Here is a 10,370-nt window from a genome sequence, read left to right on the forward strand (position 1 = left end):
AGTGCCTTCTTCAGGCACGTGATCCAAGCCAGTCTACTTGGAGTATATTCAGGGCTGTTATTAGACTCATAAAGAATAAGAAGCAAATTCTCTTCTGCTTCATGGTGCTGAGCTGGGGGGTGAGGCTGGCTGTTGGTGGCACAGCCAGAACAGAAACAAAACCCCTGAGACACAGAGGGAGACAGAGCCTGGGTGACATAATTTATGCTCTGGATCCAACCATGCCTGAAACCCCTGGGACTTAGTTTCCCAGGTTTGTTTGTCCATTTGCGCTGGATTTCTGTCATTTGCAAACGAAAGTTCTGGCCAAAGTGATAATGCCTGCACACTCTGACAGCACCCATGAGGGGCACACTCTTGCGCCGCCATTCTGAGGCTCCTCCCTGCCCCAAGGGGAGCACCTATCCATGTGGCATGGTGTCTTCTTTCCACAGGGACATCTTACAAAGCAGTCACCTTTGTCTGAGGCTGAACAAAGGGGAACTGAGGGGAAGGCAATGGAGAATCACTGGCAAGGATTTTTTCTTTATTTGCTGGCTTATTACTTGCTTATTTTATTTTGTTTTATTTTATTTATGATATTATTATTAATTCGTATCTTAAATGTTTATTAATTTAGAATGTTTATTTTTATTATTTTCTTTCTTTATTTAAATTTTTTAGAGAGGGGGAATTGCAGGCTGTACCTGTAATTACCATGCCAAGGACTGCGACAGGTGGACTGGAGGGGCTGAGCCTCCCGGGAGCGCTGGGGAATGACGTTAGGAGGATGAGCTGCTGAACCCAGGAACAGTCGGGATGAGAGAGTCAAGAGAACTGGGAAGCTTTAAGAGCTTGGATGAAGGCACCTGAGGGGCTGGAGGGAGATGGAGTCAAGAAGGGCTCCTGTTCATTTTTGTTTTCTGTTTTGACAAAAGCGTCTGTGTGAACAGAGAGCGCGTGGCCCTGGGAGGGGCCCATCCAGACCTGGGCCCCTGAGACCCCCTCCCCATACTATTAATCTCTATGTCTTTGTTTTTGAAGGACATTGTCCCCCCAGGCCTAGAAGCCACTTAATTCATTAGTTCTTCATCATTTATGCCCTATTTCATTATGTCATAATCTTTACAGTTGTTCATTTGCATTTCATTTCTTGCAGTGACAAAAAAAAAACATTACCCATGAAAAATATTATTGTTGTAAATATTACTACAAGTCACAAATGATCATGGTCCAGACCCGGTCTCACACAGCAGCTGCTCCCTCTGTCTGGGGCTGGGAGGATGGGGTACTGCCCAAAACATGAGCCCTACCTCAGCCCCGAGGCCTGAACAAGGCAGAACCGGCCCCAAGCCTTGAGGTAATATTATAGGAGGCAGAAAAACTGCATTTGAGGACAGGCAAGATGCATTCCTGGGCCAAGTGTCCCTCCTGACACAGACCCCATGCTGCCTGCGCCTGAGGCTGAAGAGCGTGGCTGACTGCCTCCCCACCCCGAGGACTGGGGCGCCCATGCCCTAGGGGACAGAGGAGAGAGGCCAAGACGGTGTCCTCCCCAGGAGAGCCAGGGAGACACGTGAGGTGGCCCTGGGAGGGAAGAAGAGGGTGTGAAGTGGGGGAGCTGCCCCACGTGTTGCAGCCCCAAGCTCTCCGGTTCCTTTTCTACTGGCCCAGAAGGGGACTCTTGTTCTGTGTCCTTTTCAGGAAAATTGCACGGCAAAAAGTCACTTTTCTGCCATGAAGACCAGAGATGCCCAATGCTCCTGGCCCTGAGTGAGCCTCCTCAATGCCTAGAAGTGGCAGGAAACGCCTAAGAAGCCCTGGAGCCGGTGGGGGTGGCCGAGTCAGGGCCCTGCCCGCTGGGGCCCAGTGCCCTGCTGGGAGGTGAAGCTGGAAAGTCATTGCAGCAGGTAACCTGGGGAACCAGGGAGGTGTTGGATCGCCTCACGCTTCCAGTATAACTGGAGTCACTGCTCGGATCCCCCATGGCCTGGGCCCAGCTCTGCCCCGTGTTGCTGATGGCTGCTTCTGTGGCCGTGGCTCTGTGGTGGTTGCCATGCTCTGCAGAATGGCTGACACAGCCCCTGCCCAGGTGTGGGGTAGTCTGCTCTGGGGGCTGCCGCCCTAGCCCGACAGCCCTCCGTGGTGCAGAAGGGCACCTCGTACTGGACTACCTCGCCTGTTCCCTGGTCCGTGTACCCAGGGTCACAGAACTGGAGAGGTAACCCAGAAGGCCTTGGGCCCAGGGGCAACACTGAGATGACACCCCTGTGCTGGTCTAGAGCTGTACGTTCTCCTGCTACATCTGAAAATGGCTGGGGAGCAGCCCGTATTGCTCAGGCTCGTGGGTTAAACTGCAAAGCCAGTGGGAGCTGGAGAGCCAGAAAGCACCTGCGAGAAGGCCTGGTGCCGAGAGGCCCAGAACGCCTGACAGATGTGGTGAGGGGTATCGGTTGCAGGGCCTGGTGCTGAGCTGCAAAGGGTCGGGAAGGCAGGCTTGTGGCAAACCCACCCTGGCGGCTGCCTGGTCTGACCCAGGAAAGAGATGGGTCCTTGCGGGCTCGGTGTTTCTCTGCGAAAAGAGCCCAAGCTAATCCCGTCGAGGTGTGCCTGGTGTCAGCTTTGCTGAGTGTTTCTGCACCCTGCATGGGTCCTAGCCCCTTGGGTGGGTCCTCAGAAATGATCCAGGCCAGGGCACCTAAGTGGGATCTGTGGCCAGGGCTATGGGAATGAGGGGAGTCCAGAGTAGTCCATAGGAGCTGCCAAGCCCTGTCCCTGGGACACGCAGAGCCCAGGCCTTCAGACCCCGGAAGGGCAGGGGGAAATGCCCTTGGGCTGAACTGGGCCCTCCAGCACCACTGCTCTGACCCTCCGATCTCCACCAGCAGCCCAGCAGAACCGTGAATCCCTATTAAGGAAAGCTGCTGGTCGGCAATGCCATACAAAGAAGTTTGGGATTAGTGAACTGTAAAAGCTAACATGACATGCTCATAATTGGGATGTATTTACTGCATGAAAAAACGCCACACTGTCATTTGGACAAAGTGACTTTGAGGGAACTTTCTAAAGAAGACTGACACAACTTCCCTCTTTTGCTTACCAAATAGCAATAACCATTATTGATGGTGCTTTTCAAATGGCAGCTACAGAGAGAGAGGGGCTGTGATTTTCTTGTCAGAACTGGTTTATGGTGTCATATTTTCCGGGTGTTTAAGAAGCCCTGTTCATTTGAGGTATTATCCTGCGTGATTTATGGACCCTCAAAAAGCTTACCTCATTTTGATGTTTTAGGCATTTTGCTTTTTTACAACAAACCTTCTTCCAATCTAATCAATGGAGGTTTCTCCCTCTGGCCTGGGAGCAGAGTGCTGTGTGGGTTTATAGCATAATCAATAGGAGGATAAGTGGACACCAAAGAAAGTCCATTGTCAGAGAGGAGAGAGGCTTGTGAGTCCCTGGCCCAATGGCAAAGCCGGCTGCAGGGCCTGGTCCAGAGGCCAGCCTGGCTGAACGTAGTTGCAGGGTGTTTTCCTCACTGACCAGCCCAGAGGGATGTGGGGGACAACACAGTCCTACCCCCAACACAGAGAGGGCACAGCCATATTTTGATTAAATAAGTTTGTTTATAAGTGACCCCCTTGCAAGTATCATGAATGTTTGACTATATGTTTTCTAATTAAACTAAAAAAATGATTCCTAAACACATCATGTTCCCACATTTGCTTTCTAGAGATGAGAGAGCAGACCAGTGGCTCACAGCTGGGTCAGACATGCCCTGAGGGATTCCTTATGGCAGCGCTGGTCCCCAGAGGAACCCCAGATTCCTTGGCTTCCCCTCGTTCCCTAGTCACTACCAGGTAAGTCCCTGTATTTTCTCTGGAGACATGGAGGGTTACCCATAGCAGGCTATGCTTCCAGGGGTGCAGGGAGGTAGGAGACAGTATGGGCACCAGGATGGGGTCCATTGTGAGGTAAATTAGGTCATTTAAGACAAAAAAGAGTTTGCTTTTATAGAGAAGGAAAACTCACAGGCCTCTGAGGCCCCTTGATGGTACACAGTAAATGTTCAGTCAGTGAGTAAACAAAGGAAGTTCAGACTGGAAATCAAGTCGAGCTCCACACTTGTGGGGGGATACCTCCCTCCCCTGGGCAGCCTCATGGTGCAGACAGTGGCTTGCTGCCCCACCAGCTGGCCTGACATTCATTCACTCATGCATTCATTCATTGAGCACCTAGCACAGGCCTGGGTCTGCCCAGGGCCCTGAGGACATAGTGGTGCCTAGGATGAGTCGGCCTCTGCCCTCAGGGGGCTCAGTCTGGTGCAGGAGCAGATTCCAAAGAAGTGAGCATGGAAATAAATATATAACTACCAATGCTGAGTGTCATAAAGCAAAAGAGCCCAGTCAGCTTCCCAGAGCTCTCCAGCACCTCTGCTACCCTCTGGCCAGAAACCGCCCCAATTCATCGCACTTGATGGATTTGGTTCTGCCCCAGGCCTTTATTTAACTTCCTACCTCCAATAACCTTTCAAAGAAAGGTCACAGAACACTCAGGGCCACCCCTTCAGCCTTTTCTGCCCCATCTCCTGCAGGCAGTTTGTTTGAATGGGTGGAGATCTCGTGAGGTTTGGCATTATACCAGTCCCTGTGACAAGCACCGAGGATTCAGTCCTCAATCTGCAGATATGGTTCCTTTCCTCAAAAAATGTACACCCTCATCTTTGCACCAGGCCCAGAAGGCATTTGATTAGCCCCTGCCCCGGGCTGATGCCGGCTGATTTCATGCATCAGAGTTCCAGCAGCCATGAGGGTTCCTAGAGGCTGGGGCCTCCCTGCCTCTTTTATGGTCCCCTGCAGCACATGTGAGCACAGAGCTAGGCTCAGAGCTGAGGCTCCCCCTTGACTGGTTCTGCCTCTTCCAGGGGACTCACTGCCTCCTCTCAACTACAGGGACTCTCTCTGTCACAGTCGATCAACAACTAAGCCTAGGCCACATGTGACAGAGCTGCCTGGCTGCCCACTAAGACCCACCCTCCCTGGCTATAGCAAAGAGCAGTGGCTGGAAAGCCCATCCAGGGACATTTTCCAGCCCCACTCCCACTCCCTGCCTCCAATCCATGCATCTAAGCAGGGCTGTGTGCCTAGTTCCTTTTTTTGACCAGTTTTTTTGACAATAGCATGTGAGTGAAAGGGAAGTGTATTGCTTCTAGGTCCAGAGTCTTTCTCCTTTCATTAGCTGACCACAAAGCCCAAGGAGAGAGAGGAGCCACAGATAGAAAGATCCTGGGTCCCTGAATCATGGTGTGCAGGAATGCTGTCCACCTGCCTGGGACCCTTGCTTTAGGCTATTATGTGAACAAGAAATCAGCTACTATTGTGCTGAATCTTTACTCATATTTAGGTCTGTTTGTTGGGTGTCTGTTCTCTCCAATCTGTGACCTGGCATGAGGCCACCCCCCACCCCCATTTCCAGCCCCTACCAGGCTGTGCTTTCTGAGTGACTGCTCATCTCCCTCAGCCTTTTGTTTACGAGGGAGAATCGTGCCCTTGGCCAGAGCAGGTCTCATCACCATATCATATCTCCTCATCACCATGGCATGCATGTTTGTTTTGTTCTTAAATTTTATATTATGAAAACATATATACAGAAAAGTAGAAGGGAGTGTACAGTGGGCATATATAGTAAAATGTATAGTGTAGCACAGTATAATGGGCAGCCTTATGCCGATCAGCTAGAGTCAACTGTTTACATCCTGTCATATTTGCCTCACCTGTTTTTTATTCCTGAATAACTTAAAAATAAATTACAGACATTATGACATTTCACTCATACCTATTTCAATTATGTACCTCCAAAAAATAAGGTAATGCGTATACATGATCATAATGTCATTATATGAATTAGTGTTCTCCAGAGAAACAGAACCAACAGGATGCATGCAGCTACAAAGAAGGAGATTTATTATAAGGAATTGTCTCATCTGATTATGGAGGCTGAGAAGTCCCGCGATTTGCCGTTGACAAGCTGCAGACCCAGGAGAGCTGAGAGGAGAGCCCCAGGCTGAAGCCAGCAGGCTCGAGCCCCCGGAGGTGCCAATGTTTCAGTCCAATGTCCCCGCTCACACAACCAGGCACGAGGACCCTTTCCCCAGTGAGAGGATCAGCCTCCGTTCTATTCAGGCCTTCAACTGATCAGATGAGGCCCACCCACATGCAAGAGGGCCGTCTGCTTTACTCAGTCTACCTATTCAAAGGTTAATCTCATCCAAAAACCTGCACAGATATGCTCAGGATAATGTTTGACTAAATGTCTGAGTGCCTGGTGACCCAGTCAAGTTGACAGAAAATTACCCTTCACAGCCATAATCATACCGAATGAAGTTAATAGTAGCGTAACACCATCTAATGTGCTGACTACATTCCCATTTTCCCACATATACCTTATAGAGTAATTTTTTTAGACTAGTGTCCAAAGACCAAATATCACATGTGGTTGTTGCCTATGACCTTCTGAGAAGCTCAGCAGCCAGGATCAGTGACTCCCCCAGGCTTGGGGTGGGAGGTGTTTGGATGTGGAGTTTGACTGTGGGTCTGAGAAGATAATTATTCATTACGAGAATAAGCACAGGTGAAGTATCATAACACTCAGGGCTCCATCCTGGTAATTTATGGGTCCCGGTCATTGAGCACTTATGTCTCTAAGTGCTTTACATCGTTAATTAGATATGCCCAGGAACCCCAGCAAGGGCGAGGCACTGTGGTCAGGGTTACCTCCAGCAGAGCAAGAGAAGCTGCGCTGCCCACTCAAGGTCACCAAGCAGGTCTGGGCCTGAGTGTGGCCCCAAAGCAGAATCTGGACCCGTCTCCAAGGGTAGAAGCCAAAGCCCAACCAGGGCAGAGCTGGGCACCGCTGGCCGTGGCCCAGTGTCCCAGGCTCAGGGTGGAGTTGGCCTCCTTCCCTGCAGGGAAGGCTAGCAGGGCAGCAGCTGAGGGCACCCAGAGGCAGACAGAGGTTCCCACCCAGTCACAGCAGGACCCCGAACACCATAAATCAGATCACATTTTAAAGGCAGTTAGGATGTTCGCTCAAACGCGAGGTGAATCTTTTCCCAAAGTAAAAGATCCTTTCAGTATTTGAATAATTTGTCCCTGAAGTAGCAGTTTTTTGTGAACTGGGTTTTCTGATGATGACCGTGAAAGCACAGGAATTGAAAGTGTGGACCCCCGGGTTCCAGGCTGTCCCTCCCCTTGGCGGCTTGCTGCAGAAACCTCAGCTTCCTCACCCATGAGATGAGGATTATATCAGTATCTAACTCAAAGGGCGATGAGGAGGATCATATAAGACAGCAGCTGGCACATAACACACATTGTTGGCTAGCTTTATCACCATTGTATTAGTATCAGTTGACCAGACAAACAAGCACACAAACAAAACTGCCCAGAATTTGGCACAGCTCCAAGGTGTTCCCATAGGTCTCCCAGATGACACCAAACCTAGAAGCAGCTTGGGTGCCTGGTGGGGCAGGGGTGTCAAGACAGGACAGGGGGGCTTCAGGCTTGGGTAGGGTATCTGGCCTGATCTATGCATTGCCCACCACAAAGCTCCAGAAAGATCCCAAGCTCAGGTCTTGCCAAGACCCATCCAGGACAGGCTGTCTTGGGCTGGTCGAGGCCTCAGGCTTGGCCACATTACTTCATCTCCCTTTAACCTTAGTTTCCTTATCTGTCAAATGAGGACAGTAATGGCCACTTCACAGAGTGGGAGGACAAAACAGGATTCAGCGGAGAAGGGGCTTCGCTCAGGGACTGGTGCAGGTGCTGGGGAGTGAGTCCTCCCTAGCGGTGGCCGCCACGACGAGCAAGCATGCTGTGTGTTGGGGCAGCCCCAGGCCCAGGGCCTACTGGGACATTCCCAGCACCACACTCCAGGTCAGGAGAGAAGACTTGCTCTTGGGCTGCCCTCCTGCTGGGGCAAGGGGCCCTCTGGCTCTAGGTGTTGCCTGCAGCACAGGAGCAGTTCTGAGCTCTCCTGCTTGGAATTCACAGCCAGCTGCCTTTGCTCCCCCTACCACATTAGTTTTCAAAGCGATGACCCAGTGAAGCAATTATCGTCCCAATTGGGATGAGGCTCTCTGCAGTCTGTAGCCGGGCATGGACTCCACAGCATCTGTTACTGTCCTTATCTCTTCTGAGCCTCGCCAAAGTCCTTCATTATCATGCTCACTGAGGGTCTGTAAAAGCTCCGAAAGTAAGGCCAAGGCCCCCTCTGAGTGGATACTTTTCCTAAGAAAGGGCTCCACGTTATTGCGGGAGCCTTTGTGAACAAGCCAGTGGTTCTACCCATGCTGACTGGAGTCCGGGTGCTTTTTGCCCCTTGGAGAGCAAACTTAATTAAGATGGCATTGTGTTTATAGACAACTTGTGACTACAGTCTAGAAAATTTAATTGTACGAGAGCAGTTCCATGATCTTGGCCAGGCATTGTTGGTCTATGAAATGACTGCTTGCTTCAAGGCACCCTCAAGCACAGATAATGGTAGAGCAGAAGGAAATCAGATGGGGGAGCCCAGAACTTGCTTCTGCACTGATTCTACTCCTGTGCACTGTGTGAACCTGCCACTGAAGAGGTAGCGACCATCTTGCACGGTGGAGGTTGAATGTCAGCCCGGAACTGCAGAGAAAGGGAATGTCAGGCATCCCCCTGCAGCTATGGGAACCTGCACTTGGAAGCAAGCCGTGTGGGCAGGACCTTTCTCACGGGGCCTTCTGCTCTCACCCCCACCTTTCCCCAGAAGCGGCCCTCCTAGGTGCTCAGCTGGTGTGGGCCCCAACAGGCCCTCCTTGACTGCCCCAGATTCCCTGAGAAGCTTTCTCTGGATAAAGGATCTGGGACCAGCTCTGCCTGGTGCACTGCTCTGTCCTGCTGCTCACAGGGAGCTCCGTTCCTGAATGTTGTGTGCCCTGTGACCCCGTGGGCCTCGGCCACATCTGTAACGAATATGGACCGACCTAGGACATGGGGTGGTAGAGGCCTTGCTCCCGCCTGGCTGGGCTGTATATGCAGATATTCTTGAGCCTTGGTAGACAGTATATATCTATGTGGCTACAGGTCACTTTTCTGGGGAAAGGGGTGTGTGAGGGACCATTTCCTGACACACTGCAGAACTTCTCCCAGCTGTGCTGCCCAAGGTCACCCCAAATGCCCACCAAGTGGGATGCAATAGGCCCCTAGGCTACACATAGATCTCAAACCTTGTGGTCAGGATACTCAACTTCTTCCAAAGGGCCTGGCTTCAGAGCTGTAAAGATGTTAATGTATTTTCTTGAATACCAGTGCTTGGGTGTTGCTGCAGAAGGACCCAGAACTGTGCTCTCCCAAATCAGGAGCAATAGCAATGTGGACGTCATCACATTTTGTTATTTTCTGCCTGTATTTACATAACATTCCTGCAAAGTGCTTTATAATCATCACATTAGTCATTCATTTTCTTAATTGCATAGCCTTCAATTCAGTTAGAAAATCTGATTTTAAATTAGTTTCCACGACCACAAGGTTTAATTCAAAAAACCTTTTTTTTTTATTCCTTAGAATGTGGAAACATTGCCAAATTTTTTATCCCCATCCTGCAAGTAAGCGAGTGACTGTTGTGGAATTCAGAGGGAGAGCCCTATGAAAGGGGCTGCAGTTGGGGCCTGGATCTAAGATCTAATTTAGAATGGCAAGTCAACTCTACCAACACCTTGAAACAGGAGAAGCACCAGGTTGAGCATGAACATGGCAGTTAGACAGGGTTCGATTGCTAAAGAAGATTCACAGGACCTATAAGAATCTCTGTTTTATTTTTGTAGGACAAGGATATCATACAGCAGCAGCATTATAAAAAGAGAATGTATCCCTGCCAAAGGCTGCTTCTCGGCACTGCCTCAGAGTCCGGGTTGAGCTCCAGGTGTCCTTTGTGAAAGGCCATCCTGGATGTACATCCTCTCTTGGACCTCTCTTGGAGTCTCCAAGATGTGCCTGGAACACCTCAGAAACAGGAAACTGGAAATGGAGTCTTCTTACACCCTGCTGGTCACATAGGCATATTTCCTGTGGCTCTACTGGCCTAGTGGTAGAACCTTTGTGTGTGGGGGTCTCATTGAGACAAGGTGTTTATCATTGATCTTGCTGTTATCAACAAATAATGCTGTTGTGCTAGTACAAGTGCCTTGAAACTCCTCCAAACCCGTGATTGCAAAGCAGTGAGCTTCCTGCATTGATGGGGGGGTGGCACTATGCAGGTACATCTCTGATCTCAGTAACAGCTCAGGCCAATTCCAGGCCTGCTGGAATGAACCTTCCCAGCTCAGCTCAGGGAGTGATGTGCCCAAGAATGAAGAGGGTCTAGTCCTA

The 10,370-nt window shown here is 50.5% G+C and overlaps 1 long non-coding RNA gene across 1 annotated transcript; it reads left to right on the plus strand.

Moving 5' to 3' along the window:
* The first annotated feature begins 667 nt into the window (after positions 1-667).
* LOC130680364 (uncharacterized) lies at positions 668-10,145 on the plus strand. Its single transcript, XR_008993352.1, has 4 exons — positions 668-1,889; positions 3,710-3,836; positions 5,884-6,068; positions 9,827-10,145. It is a non-coding gene; the product is annotated as an uncharacterized LOC130680364 (long non-coding RNA).
* Positions 10,146-10,370: the final 225 nt, after the last annotated feature.

This window comes from Manis pentadactyla, chromosome 13 (genome assembly GCF_030020395.1).
Source record: "Manis pentadactyla isolate mManPen7 chromosome 13, mManPen7.hap1, whole genome shotgun sequence".
Classification (NCBI taxonomy): domain Eukaryota; kingdom Metazoa; phylum Chordata; class Mammalia; order Pholidota; family Manidae; genus Manis; species Manis pentadactyla.